We start from the raw sequence: 15,097 nt of genomic DNA on the forward strand, positions 1-15,097 counted from the left end.
GGCTCTGCTGCTCCACCTGGCTCTGCTGCTCCACCTGCCTCCACTGCTCCACCTGACTCCACCTGGCTCTGCTGCTCCACCTGGCTCTGCTGCTCCACCTGCCTCCACTGCTCCACCTGACTCCACCTGCGTCGCTTTTCTTTCCCTTAAACATGCTCATTCCCATCTGGCTCCACTTTCCCTCTGACAGTTTCTGATGAAGGTTACGCTCCACAGTTCTGTTTGCAGAACGTAATTAATTTCAAGAGCATTTATTATCTTTAACTCAGGAATAAATCACCATGGTAAATGATGATGAGATGAATATGACAGGATGCAGATTTGACCAAACAGGAGAGCGTGATCTGGAAAATCTGACCTTTATAATTTAAAGAAATTAAAAGCAGTCAGGTCTGTTGACTCCAAACTTTACAACCATGGTGAATGTAAAATGTGTTTTATACAGGAGCTACCGTACTGAAATTATCACAATTATGAGCAAAAGTTCCATGACATCCAGTAAGAAAGCCAATCAACCAGGACTAGTACTGAATCAATATTAATATCTGTATCGGTCCCAATATTGAAATATTTTTTGTTGCTTATATGAATTGTTGTCATTTTCATCCTTAAAATACCAAAATTTTCACAAAACTTTTTATTTTGGTCAGTTTGATGATGTAATTTTTAAATATTAAATAATAAATTGATCAGTTACTCTGCCCACCTCTGTCAGTGCCAACGTGTTCGATCCGTAAGGCAGATCTAGACAGTCTAATTCTAAGTTTTGTGCTCTGAGTGATGTCATGCCTTATTATTTATTTACATTTTATAGAATTCAGTATATTTTTGAGTGTTTGACCAGGTTAAACAGTTTCAGTTTCTTTATTATTTATTTCACATCGTCTGTTCTCCTGCTAATTGCACTGATAGAACAAATTAAAGTTGTTTTTACATGTTTGACCACAATTATGAAGCTATTGGTATATTTAAGTGTGCAGAGTTATCAAATAAATGTGCAATAATTCAGTACATTTATGCCTTGTTTTTAAGAAAAGGAAACGTTTTAAGTCACTTCTGCGATGATTTTCTGTATCGGATCGGTATCGGTGATACTAAGCCTCACATATCGGCACCAGGTGTGAAAAAAGTGGAAAAAATCTGATGGATTTTATTAAATTTAATGGAATCTGAATATTGTTATATTGAAAAATATTTTCTTCAGTTTACCACAGATACACAAGAAACACTAAATTCTCCTGATGGAAGGTGTTTGGTCTGTTAATTTAACAGACAGACGAGCTGATCAACGTGCCAATAACATTAACGAGCACCAGTTTCAGTCCTCCTTTATATAATTCAAATGACACAATTAGCAGGAGACAGGAGTGAACGAATTATCTCTTTCCTCAGGATGTGGAGAGTGAGTTTCCATGGATACAGCCAAGAAGCGAGGCTTTCTGCAGACAGCTTTATAAAAACGGAGACACTTAAATTCAGCCATAAATCATCCATTAGCTCCCTTCCAGCTGAGCTGCCCTTTCGCTATGTCTCAAGTTATTTTCGTTATGCTTTAATTTAAAGCGAACATCTTTTCATGTCGGGATGGAGAGCTGCATCGGATCCAGGTCTGGAGGTTTCTGAAAGATCATCGTGTGTATCTAAAACGGCACTGAAGTATTTTTCCATCACTGATCAGAGCAGCGAGTTGTTTAAACATGCAGTTTCATTTGATCAGATTTGTTGAACTGAAATCATAAGAAGGATAAAATCTGACTGAATAAAGGGAAGATAGTGGCTGACTGGGATTGTTGACTCACTGCAGGAAAGATAAAAATATGATTTCATAAAAGATTTTCACCAAGTAATTCTAAAATGTTGGCTGAATTTTTAGCATCACAGCCTTTCTTATTATACTTTTCTCTCTTTCTACCAAAACCTTGATGATTTTTTGTCTTCAGTTTGGTGATTTGGTCTCAACTAGCCCTTTTTTTAAAGCCAGCTCTGTTTACAGAGACTCATAATTTATTTTATTTGTTGTTTCTGTTGTTTTGATTATTTATTTTGAATATTTAAAATGTCTTCCAGTTCCAGTTTTAAATGTAGAAATTATTATGCCATTACCATTATATTACATGAAAATGGTCTAAAGTCAACAATATTATCGTTTATCGCAATAATGATCAAATTTGTTGGATGTGGTATTTCCTCTGTTGACAATAGAAATTTGGTGAACGCAGTAAAAATCTCAGCATCGTTGGAGCTCCATATCTCAGCCAGACTTTCCACCGGTTCAGATTTAAGTGGCTTTACTGAAGTCCTAGCAGCTTTTACAGTTTTGGCACCATGACTGTTTAAGTTTGGTCATTTTTCCCACTGAATCTTCAGCTGAGAGTGATGATGTCACACTTCAGATTCTTACATGTGAAATGTTCAGAAACTTTCAGATTTAACTTTCATTAAACCCCACAGCACAGGCGCATCATGTTTGCTTCAGAAATCAGAAAACCACAAACTAACAAGAACCAAACTGTCACTCCTCCTCCTACAACACATTTAGTTAGTTCCCACATTACTTAGATCATATACACTTGACTTCCACTGCTAATTAAAATTATAATAAGTGAGGGACAAACAGCAGCAAACCTAATGGAGCATCTTTGCATGAGAAATAAAACATCCCAGAGTCTATTAGCAACTTCTTCTTCTGCTGGTTGTGGATCCATTTAAGCTCCAATTTAAAGTGAGGATGATTAAATTTCACAGAAGCATGAAGCACTATGTATGTCATGAATGTCAGACGCATCCAACCACAACCACTTTCTCTGTCTTGCTTTGTTGTGGGATATAATGCATATTTTAGGGAGACATACCGAGAGAGGATTAGCAGGGATAAACAGGCTTAACCATGCATATGTATCACAACAACCAAACGGCAAATTTCCTGAACTCAGACCAGTGTAGTCAGATTTAGAAGACTATTGCAAGCAGCATGGGGGGGGGGGTGGAGGGTGCAGAACGAGTGAAATTACAGCAAGAAAGGAGAAACGCTATGTTCTGCTGTTATATACCGCAACAAGAACCCGTTATACAACAGGATTACAGCACAAAGCAAGTAAATTTAAACTAAACAGCAAGGATTTCTTTTTTTTTTTTTTTTTTTTTGCTTAACCCAAATTCCTCTGGTTCTGTAACACAACGTTACACAATGTGGACACTTTGAAAACCAAGCAGCTCCAAAGATGACAACGTTTTTAGCTTCATCTGCTTTGCATGGTTTATCATCCCTGAAAGTTTAAGCTGCCCTACTGTCATACTTTGATACTTACGCAAATACAAAGGCAGGCGGCTGATTACTGTTAGATACAGTAAAAAAAAAAAATTAAAACTAGAAAATATTTAGTTTTAAACATTTGTACATTTATCTTTTAAGCCTGTTAGGTTTCAAACTTTAAGTAACAAACAAATTCATGACCTTGTTCGTCTCTTATGTAAAAGAGAATCTGTGAGTATTATTTTGAAAGTCCATACAAGATCTCTTCCTGTTTCTTTAGGCATTTAGGGCTGAAAATACAGATTTTTTTTTAACTTAATATCAGAATAAGCAAACTCCTGAGACTCAGAAAATGCTGAGTCGCCTGTTTCCATGGTGATGGCTGTTTATCTGTCCACAGTGCCCACAGTGAAACGTTAGCATCACACAAACTATCCCAGTGGAAAAACTGCAACTTGTTCTGAAAACCTTCATGTACCAGAAGCTCTGGTGGTTTAACACACATTAATGTTTATGTGTCTACAGTGTTTCATGAAGGAGATCCGAGTGGCTGAAGAGACCCTCCAGTTCAATTTTGGGAATAAGAAGAAATATAATGAGAGTGAATGAGAGTTTGGGTGTGAGCTCTCTGCATTCTGACCTGATCTGACACAAAACTGCAAGTCCTCCAGCAGTGAGAGACACTAAGTGAAAGTAGGCAGAAATACCTGCGTTTTGGTGTGTAAATTGTAGCTGTTGAGATGAAAATGTGGGCATAAATGTAGCTTATATTAAAAAAAATCTGAGTATTTCACACAGGTTCAGAATCTAGTGTGACATCATCACTCTAAGTTGAATATTATTTTTGTAAAATCTGAAAAATACATGAAACTTAAACTGTGATTGTGTTAAAAAAAACAAACATAAAAAGGATCAAAATCCCAGTTCAGTCTAGTAAAATCCAACTTTCTGCAAATGGTTAAACTTTGAGTTGTGTTTTTGCTGGAAAGTGCGGCTGAGGCATGGAGCTATAAATGAGTAGTTAACTATAACTGTGACAAAAATATAACAATAAGCACTTCGCAGCGTGAGCTTCAATGTATTTACCTCCCAAATTTAAATAATCTGGAAAAACCTATTAAAATCTTTTTAAATCTTTGAGCAGTTAAATTGTTTCATTAATCCTCTGCCATGTTCACAGGCTACAGCAGCCTTTCCACTTGGCTAACTTTAATTTAATGAAACACAACTTTGTTTTGTACTATTGTTTGTATTGGATTGTTTACCTCTCGAGTTTTATTCTACTTTTTTTTTATTAATATTATTTATATTTTCTTTCTATTTTTAAGCATCTATAAGCCAATTCTGAGAAAACAATGGCATGTAAATGTTTGCTGACGGCTTTGGCAGGAGTTTGTTATTTTCCAGCAGCTGAAAGGGTTAAATGCAGTGATAATTTTTCAATTAGATCTTTGTTGATACTGAGGAAAAACCTCACTTTTCCTGATTTTAACAGATTCCCAAATGAGCTTTGAGCATATTTTTGAGCAGCAGCAATTAGCCTTGCAGAAGTTTTTCCATTTATCTTTGCTTACTGGATTGCACTCGACTCCTGAGTTCTGCACCATCTGCTTTTTTTGAAATGTAGTGATCAATAACCACCTTTCACTGTGGCCTACGAATTCCCAGAACGCTACACTTTGCTCCACTCTTCTGCCTTCTCAGCCTGGCTCTGGTTTTTTTTGTTTTCTTCTGTCTTGTTTGCACTGGCACAAATCAAATAGTGCAGATCTGCTCGACCACTGAGACATTGCTCTGCAGGTGAGATCAGAAGCATTTCTCTTCGGTCGTTGTTAGTATTTTTTTTTCTCTGCGGACTGCGTTGTATTTATCCACTTATCAGGAACAGAGTGGACTTAACGGGAGGCACAGCAGAGCTGCTAAATCGTTAAAAAAAAAATCATAATTTTCAATCCCTCAGTCACCGTTTCATTCAGTATTTTTGTGTTATCTGGAGCAGCATTCACATCAGCCATGTTTGGTCCATTTTAATCAAATTCCAGTTCGTTTTACTAGAAAGTCCGGTTCGTTTGCTTCAATCAAACTCTGATTTGGACCAAAAAAGCAAACTCTGCTCCATTTACAAACCTCGGTCTCAGTTCGGTTGAGTGAACTCTGGTGTGGTTTGAATTCATACGTGAACACCAAGTGGACCAGAGACCGCTCCAAAAGCAGGAAGTGGACTACAGAGCAGGGGATTATGGGTAAATACAACCAAAACAGATCTGTGTGCCTAGCGATAGCAGAAGTAATGGCTGGTGGACTTTAACCAAAGAGAAAAGAGAAATCCTACATCTGATCAAATCTAACGCTACTCCATTTTTGTTTACATTTAGTGAATACGATGTTGCATTCAGTGTCTTCTTCGGGGTTTTCATGTCGTTATCTTCAGTGGTTCTTGATGCAGCGCCACCGCAGGCGAGGAGGGGAACAGTTTCCTCAAAAAGTTTGGTTTGTTTGAGATATGCAGTGAGGAAGCGAACTGCAGCAGCTGAAAATGTAACAAATGTTTCAGTTTTGGTCAAACCAAATCTACCAACTATGAGGATAGAAAACACCCTAAAATTGGAAAGATTTTTCATGAATCCCCAATAAAAATTTAAATTTTTATTAAATTCAATGAAAAACTTTGCCAAAGTAGCAGATCTTATCAGATTTTTTTCACAATTTCTCCAGTGGTATTTCCGCTGAGTCGTATGTTTAAATGCGACCTTCTAAGTGAACAGATGTACAGTTTCAAGACACAAACACAAAGTGATACTTTCCCCCTCCTCCCTCCTCACTGCTACCCCTGCTGGGCCTTTCAGCCTCTCTCCTCCTCGTCTTACTGGAGTCCTGCGAGAGGAATAATAAAGTGAAGCCTGGCAGGACGGCCCTCTGTCCTGAGGCCCAGTGCCAGCTGCTGCCGCCGCAGAGACGATCCATCCACAGACACGGGGAGAAGGCTGATGCAAACGAAGACAGTCTGCCAGCTTCGGCAGTCTGGATGAGTCCTTTCTCTGTATGCATAATATCAAGTCTCTCCTCTTGTCCAATTAAGAACACATTGCCAAGTCTACCAGTGCAAAGAGCATCAAATCACAGTTAAAGTTGACATATCATGCTTTTAAATCTGTCCTTTTCCAATTTGAATCAATCAGTTGAGGTCTATATAAAGTGGAGCTGCAATAATTTAGTCTGAATTTTTCATTATTAGCTCCAACGGCTCCACGTTTCCTCCTGTTCTGGGTATGTCATAAAGTAACTCTTTTTGGTGCCGTCTCTTTAAATAAAAGCCCCGCCCCTTCCAGGTTGTACAGCGTTCCACTCCACCACAATCAGCCATTTTTGTAGTTTGATAGCAGGGATATGATTAGCTAGCAGCACAAAAGATTTTTATTCCTAGACTGTCTTAAAGATGTCAACAATGACAGACTTGTCCATCCAGCCTTACATATTTCAGACAGAAAGTACTACCATAATGAATTAATCAACGCAGTTGGTAAATTAGCAAATGCTAGCGCTAAGAAAATTGTTGAGTAGGTTTGTATCATGAGACAAAAATGGCAAAAACAGGAGCTAACGGCTAGCACGCAGTGCTAACATAAGTAAAATGCTTCTGCTACGAAACAGCCAAGAATCATATAAACACACAATAAATTAGCTTTTTTTGTCATTTTAGCGTTATTTGCAGTGTACCATTTTGTTGTGTTTGTTGTTTCCTTATGCACTCATTCTTTAAGTGTTTTGCACAAAGAGGACTTTCCCCACTGATAAGAGAATATTTTCAAGAAAAATAAACTATAACGGGGTACTTCAAAGAGGTTTGGTGGGGAAGGATGTAAAGAACAACTGAACTTTCTGACTTGGCATCAAGTTCAAAGATGCTTTGGTACAACAAAATTGATTTGATTAATAAAAATGTCAGATTCACAGAATTGGTTAGCTGAAAGTCCATGACAGCTCCACAGCAAATACTGTGATGTAATGGATAAAAAAAAAACGTAAAAGGGAGTAGAGAAAACTGAACAGATTGAAAAATTTAATCATAAAGATATCTACACAGCATCAGAAGAGACTACATTCAACTCTTCTGCAATCCTAGAGGCTCCAAGTTCACAACAAAGGGAATTTAAGGGCTTCAAAAGTGGATTTTGTATGTCATGTCCCTTATACAATTCTGTATTCTCTTAAAATCTCCTCTTAATGTCTTTGCACAAACCTAGACAAAAAAACAAAAACAAATATGAGGAATACCAAAAGTAAAAAAATTGACCACCTAAAATTTGAAGCAGTTATTTTTATAAGAGGCAAGAAGCCAGTGAGCACGAAATGAAAATCATCATCGATTGAAATCTGCAGTACATTATGAGTCTACTTTTGCGCTTATTTGCTTTGCAACTATGTTTTTACGCCAACACCCTTGACGAAAGCGGCGATGCGACACGTTTGGCACAACAGCTGGTCCACCTGAAACCTTCAGCGCAGAAAACTTCCTTCACACTGATGGCTAACGAAGCGTTACCCTCTGTTAGTCCGTCAGACTCAGCTGAGCAAGAAAGAAAGCAGACCATCTGGAAGCAAGAACAAACAGACAGATGGAGATTAAAACCTCTGTCCGTCCTGAACTGCATCACCTTTCGGTGCAAGTATCCTGCAAATAAAGAGGCATCCTGCCAACTTCCTCTTTCACTTAGAAAGAGGAAATGATCCAGCAGGGTACTGTAGATTCCCCCATTCCTGCATTGAGCTCTAAAGCAAACAGGGTCCCTCCAACTTTCCATGAGTGGGTATTTTTATAATGTGAAAGCCTCACAGGCCTTTGAGTCTCAGTTTTTTCACAGACAAAAAAGTAAATCCTGCTTTTAACATACAAGGTTCACATGTTGGAACATCCTCGACTCCTTAAGATGTCGTAAAATGAGAATAACAGAGTATTAAACGGGCAGTGTCGAGTCAAATACAGCAGTGACTTAAAAAGTTACATTTAGTAACTTAAAAAATAAACATTTTTGCAACCCTGTATTTTTTTATTTTACTTCAGTAAATTTAATATGACGTATCACTACTATTGAGTAAAACATTTTTCGATACTTCAATGAATGAAGAACAAGCTTTTTTAAGTAAAAATTCACCAGAGACGGACAATCACCTGCCGTTTTTATCAAAGTTTTATAAATTTTATTTTTTTTTTAAAGAAATTGATTGAGAAAAATGTTTATTTTGCCTGATTTTGTTATTTTGTAATGATGTGTGTGAATTAATTTGATTTTGGTCTTTAAAATGCCAAAAATTTCCATATAGCTTTATATTTTGGTCTGTTTGATCAGGAAATCTTTAAGTATTGAATGATTGATATTTTAATCCGTTACTCCACGATGCCCTACTAGGACCATTGTATCTATACCAACAAGAATGGGTAAATTTCCACCAAAAAACACAGAAATTTTGCTGTTAATCTGAGAAATTTTCTAGAAAAAAATTGGAAATTTCTGTTTTTCAAAAGTAAAATAATTTGACTTTCGAAACTTATTTCTTTTTCTAGATTATTTTAAGATTAATTTCAAATTTCTGAGGGGTTTTTTTTTCCAGAAAATGTTCAACTTTTCAAAGACTGTAATTTTCATGTTTCTTCTAGAAAACTTCAGACTCTTTTTGACAGAAATTTGCTCCTTTTTTCTATCTACAATGGACCTAGCAGGCATCGTAGTTACTCAGCAATCAAGTAGCGTTTATACCAAATCTCAACTGCGGCCATTTTCCATAGAGTTTGCATGTTCTACCTATGCAGGCATGGGTTCTCTCTAGTTACTCCAAGTTCCTCCCAAAGTCCAAAAAACACGACTCTTGGTTTGATTCAGCACAGATCGGCTGGTGTAAACAGTGAACCAATGATGATAAAATCCCTGTGGCTGTCGTTCACACCCTAACTGTCAAATGCAGTTAGGGTGTTAATTAACACAGGCAAATGGACTGCATTACATTTGGGAGCAAAATCAATAAATAGCTCTGATGGAAGAGCTAAGCTGTGGTTTTCAGCAGAACTCGCTTTAGATCTTATAACTGGAAAAAAGCGCCATGTTCAGCATCATTTCATTAAACGAGTTTTTTTTATATCATATGCAGCTGAACACAATGTTTTTCTGGGCATGGAAAATAAATCAATAATATATATCACAATACATATGTGATCAATATCAATAGATGATATGTCTGATAAAATATTCGGAGCTCTGATCCAGGACTGTACAGCATTCTGGCACATCAGGACCATTTCAGATACATATTAAAAAGGAGGGGCACATTTCCACCAAAATACTTGCAGAACTTTTCTAGAAAAAAATTGGAAATTTCTTTCACAAAGTCAAAAGTGTCATTGATTTTTTTTCTTGGAATTTGTCAACTTTTCAAAGAGAGAAACTTTCTTGTTTTTTCAAGAAAACTTCTGAGGTCACTCTAAAAAATTCAGAGTTTTTTGGCAGAAATTTACTCCTTTTTTGGAAAACTTGGCTTTAGTTGTCCCACCTCCGACAGACAGTGTAGGAGCTAAAAGAAAAGCTGGTGGAATCAACTAACTCACTCATTCTGTGGTTACCTAGCAACTCACTCATTCTGTGGTTACCTAGCAACTCACTCATTCTGTGGTTACCTAGCAACTCACTCATTCTGTGGTTACCTAGCAACAACCTCTTGAGTAACTTGCCAGCAGCAGTTTGAGGTTTTCATGCCTCATAAATGCTTAATAATAATAATAATGACAACAACAACAAACGGCATAGAGTGAAAACTTGCTGCATTTTAGGCAAGAACATGTTTATTTTCTTATTTAGAAAAGAAATTAAATTATTTATTTGCATTTTATGTATTTTTAATGTCATGTAACATACGCTTATGTGCATAAAATCTGTAGAATGTTCTGTAGAATGTGCCCATTTTTAAAAATCTGATTAATTGACTAATAATAGATTACTAAAATAATCAGTTGAAGCCCTACTAGGTTTAGTTTCAGTGAAGTTTATTCTGCGGAGCGGGGGGGATAAAGAATCGATTCCAGATGGGATTCGAATCGGCAAAATCTGCAGCTAGCTTCCCTTGCTTCCATTTAAATAAAAACATGGTGGCTATTGCGCTAGCTTTCAGGTCACGCTCACTCAACCACAGTGAAGTAATGAGTACATGCTGAGGTGCTGCACAGAGAGCAGCGTCTCTGCAGTTTCAGGGGGAAGAGTCGATTAACGAGGAGGTCCAAAACTTCACGAACAGAGAGTGGGACGGGATTCCCCTGGGAGCTCTTTCATGCTTCACGCAGCGCAGAGATAGAGAAACAAGATGGTTTCTAGCAGATAGATGAGGTAAAAGCATGACAGACAGCAGCCCTGGGAACTTCTCCTGCTTTATAAAACAGGAAGAAATGACACTCGCTTCGTCTAAACTCCAGGAACAGAGCCAGCAGCTTACATCGCATTAGTGTGGAGACAGTACTCAGGGAAGCATGAAGATCTGTGACAGAAACAACCCGCGGTTCGGATAGCTCTGCAGAATCATCTCAGTAATGACAAAGGCTGCAGAGCTGCTGCTAAAATCAGCAGAGGTTATTAGGAATGTCTGCCAGCTGCTGCTTCTGTCCAAGCTTTAAATCAGATCATTGGAGGAGAGGAGATTCCTGGTGGCTCCAGGTTCTCCAGGATCCAGGATCAGAGCAGCAAAGAACTATCCTGAAACAACAGACAATGAGCCGGACTGTCCCATTGGGAGAACAATGGAGGACTTATGAGGGTCACACATCACTACCCTGTAGACAAACTGGATCAAGAGGTTCCTGCTGTCTGACGGGTTTTAAAGCTGCAGTACGCAACTTTTATTTAAAGAAATGTTTTTTACATATTTTTTTAAAACCGTCACCGTATCGTGACAGTTTGCTAAAAGACATAATCTGTGAAAAGACCGATCTCCACCTTCTCCCTGAGTTACTATTAGCATCTGAAGAAATGTTCCCAACCAAAAACAACCAGAGGGCCATAGCACTGTCAATCATGCAGGTGTTCGCTGCTGAATGTGCAAATGGTGAAGAAAGAACTTATCATTTCACATAACTCTTTGTCCATCGTCATTGACGGCCATGCTAACTAGCTTTAGCATTCACTAACGGCTCTGCTAGCTGCAGTTTACCAGAGAGCTAGCAGTCGATGGGAAGAGATGATTGACAGCACTAAGACCCGCCTCCTGGCTCTGATTGGTTGTTTCTCGTTCGCACTGGGAGAAGGAAGATAAACTTTTGTTGTGATAAAGTAAAGTTATTTATCCAACTCATTCTCTGTATTAAATGAAAGGCAGATATTTTTCTAATTCTTTTGGGCTTGTTTAACCAAATTTATTCTCAGTTAAATGACAGGAAAAGTCAGCTTTTCTGTTACAGTTCCTGGATAGATGCTGTTTTAATTATTATAAAAGTTCCGTTGTAAAAATACAAATATTTTGTGTCGTACCTTACATTTTCGATTGTAAGAAAATCGGGTCAATAATAATTTAACACTAATTAGAAATAAGAAATGTAATAAATTTTTCTTGAACTGTAGCTGGATTCCACAAAAAAATCTGTCTGAGGGCTACAAATGGCCCGCAGGCCACACTTTGGACACCCCTGATTGTTCCTGCACTTCTGCAGCACCCATAGAGCCATCGCTGTGGCTAATAAAATTTTAACCACCCTGGATTCACTGAAATTACACTAAATCTAAAAAAGATTAAAGGCTGTGATGCAAGCTTTAAATGGTTAATGCAGCACCTGGAAGGGCTTTTAAAAATGAATCCAGCTGCAGAGCAAGAATAGCGACTGCAAAATGAGTAAAACAGGTGGTATATTTTTATTTCTCAGCATAACGGTACAGGGTGGAGCCCTTCAAGGCTGCTGCTCAGCTTGGATCCCATTTACTGTGTTCATAGATATGATCTCAATGCATAGCAGAGGTACAGAGGCAGTCTGGTTCAGTTATTACAGCTAGAAACTAGACCTGAGCCTTCAGGGTCACATAAAGATGGTTACAAAGTCAGCCTTCTATCACCTGAAGAACATTTCCAGGATTAAAGAACTAATGTAGCAGCAAGCTCTAGAGAAACGCATTGATCACTGTAACAGGTCTGCCTAGAAAAAAAAAAATCAATCCTCCAGCTGATCCAGACGCTGCTGACTAAAACCAGGAAGTTAGAGAACATCACCCACTTCTAAAGTCCTTCACTGGCTCCCTGTAGCTCAGAGAATAGACTTTAAATACTGTTGCTAGTTTATAAATCACTGAACGGCTCAGCACCACGACACATTAAAGAGCTGTTGTATCAACCTTCTGGTTCAAACGTGGAGAAACAGAATTCACTTTTTATGCTCCTCTTATCTGGAATAAACGTCCAGAAAACTGCAAAACTGCTGAAACACTGAGTGCCTTTAAATCATCCGCCTGTTTAGAGCTGCTCTTGATTGGCAGTAAATGGGACACTGATCAGTATTTCTGATGAACATTTGCTTGATTACTTTGATTGTATTTGACAACATATAAGGCTTATTGTCTGTGATGTTTTTAAGATGTAAAGCACTTTGAACTGCCTTGTTGCTGAAATGTGCTATACGAATGAACTTGAATTGAATTGAACACAATCCATGTGCTGCTCTGTCATCTGTGTCTGCTTTTAATCTTCTAAGCTGTGTGTGTATGAGAAGCAGAATGAGGTAAAGATAAAATAGCTCTTTATAAACAGTGAATTTCCCCCAATAGCAGCAACCAGAGAGGAAAAAGAGGAGAAAAACCCAGTTGGAGATGTCAGGATCCATTAAAACTCTGCGCGCTCCCTTGGTGTCTGATTAACCTGTTTGAAGCTTTTCCTAATTAGGTAATTAGTCGAGCTTGGAAAAGGCTTCAGAGTCCCACCACTGCAGACTTCTAATGATATAATAAAGATAATCAGCTGCAGTTTTAGACTTCAGTTTTTGAGTCGAGAAATTATGCATTATTATATGATTTGGCTCAGCAAAGCAAGTTTCAGATTACGGTAATTTAATACTGCTCTGGCCTAGAATCTGACTGAAGTTGAGTTTTAATATAATATAATATATGATGGTGTTCTTACTCTCTGTGTCCTGAAAAACAACTTTAATGCATCAAAGATGAACTATTTTTACAAAGCACAAAGGAGGAGAGGATGGGGGCGGATATCAAAGGGACCCCGGGACACTGATGGATGATATGAGTGGGTGAGGCAGCTTCGGTCTCACATGTGCATCCTTTATTAGAAACAGGATTCGAAACATGAACTAGAAGACATTTTCTCATTAAAATAATCTGAATTTGTCTCCTGAGACAGCCACAGCCCTCAGCTACATCCTGCTGATCCGACGCTTTGATTAATTGATCGTTGTCAGAGTGAGAAACTCAATGAAGGCAAGACATTTGGCAGCCTGATGCTCAAAGCACACAGGAAGGTGTCAGTGGTTGGTAAAGCGCTAATAGCAGCGCTAATTTTTAGTGTTTTGCTAGTGTTGAAGACATTTAGCACCCGTAGCTTTCATAAAATTAATTTTTCTGAGTAAATTAGAAAGTTCTGATTTACGTTGCTGTTTGGTGAACTTTTTGTTGAATAAAGTTTGACAACTTTGTTGAAGTTTTGGTTATTGACTGTTATTTTTCAAGTAGTTAGACATTTATATTCATGCTCTTATTTTGAAGTGGGTGAAGACGGTTCCTCTTCCTCTCATGTTCTCAACACCTTTGTTCTGTACCCAGAATGCATCAGTAAACAGCTTAAAATCTACTGATGTCCTGCACCTTTCTGACCAAAGTCCTACACTCATCAATTAAGCAAAATCAGCAACAGAGTTAGAAAAACTCAACAATAAAACTGAAATTATGAGTGAAAGGTCTGTTAAAAAATCACTTCCTGAAGTGCAACCTATACCAACCTATACCAACCAGTAGGTGTTCAGCACCAATTTTGATTATATAGTATGTTGTAACTAAATTGTCAATAACTAAATTAGTTGACAATTATTTCAATAACTGATTCATCACGATTAATTTGACTGTTAGTTTCAGCTAACTGGTTCACCAAGTTCTTCTTGGTGAACCAGTTAGCTGAAAACTCAAGATGGCTGCTTAGCATTTGTTTTAAGTCTGATCAGGAAAAGGAAGAACAGCTCAGCGCGTAAGCGGAGCCGGTTTAGGAGACCTTGCAGTTTCCATCCTGGCTTTACCTTCTTTGGTTTTCCAGGATGTGTTTGGTTCCCAGTTTAACTGAGTTAAATGTGTGTGAAGCTAAGCAGTTTATAGTGATTGGATGGAGGCCGTTTGTGTTTGAGTGGATGTGATAAAATGAAATACATTTACAGTAAGCAGTTTAAAATGATAGGATTGTGTGTGTGTGTGTGTGTGTGTGTGTGTGTGTGTGTGTGTGTGTGTGTGTGTGTGTGTGTGTGTGTGTGTGTGTCAGTCAGTGGCGGTTTGGCTTCATTCCTGCCATGAAAACCTGCTGTCGCTGAACGACTCCGTCACGATGCACATCTTCACTGGAGGCCCTTTTGCCTCGAGGCAGAAAAGTCGAAACAAGTCACAGATTTTTTTAAGCCCTTAATCTGTAGTCTCTGCCAGATTTCACTACCGTACAAAGAACCTGCACTGATTTTACATCTTTTAACCTTTCACTGCAAGAACACAGAATCTTACCAAGTATTTTCTTGTTCTAGTTTCTTGTGCAAATATCTTAATACAATTGAAATAAAACAAAACTAACTCAAGTAATTTTTCAACTACTAACTGTTGTAAATCAATAATTCCTTGATAC

The sequence above is a fragment of the Poecilia mexicana genome, unplaced genomic scaffold (assembly GCF_051168715.1).
Source record: "Poecilia mexicana isolate PSO_F unplaced genomic scaffold, ASM5116871v1 scaffold_6, whole genome shotgun sequence".
In the NCBI taxonomy this organism is placed as follows: Eukaryota; Metazoa; Chordata; class Actinopteri; order Cyprinodontiformes; family Poeciliidae; genus Poecilia; species Poecilia mexicana.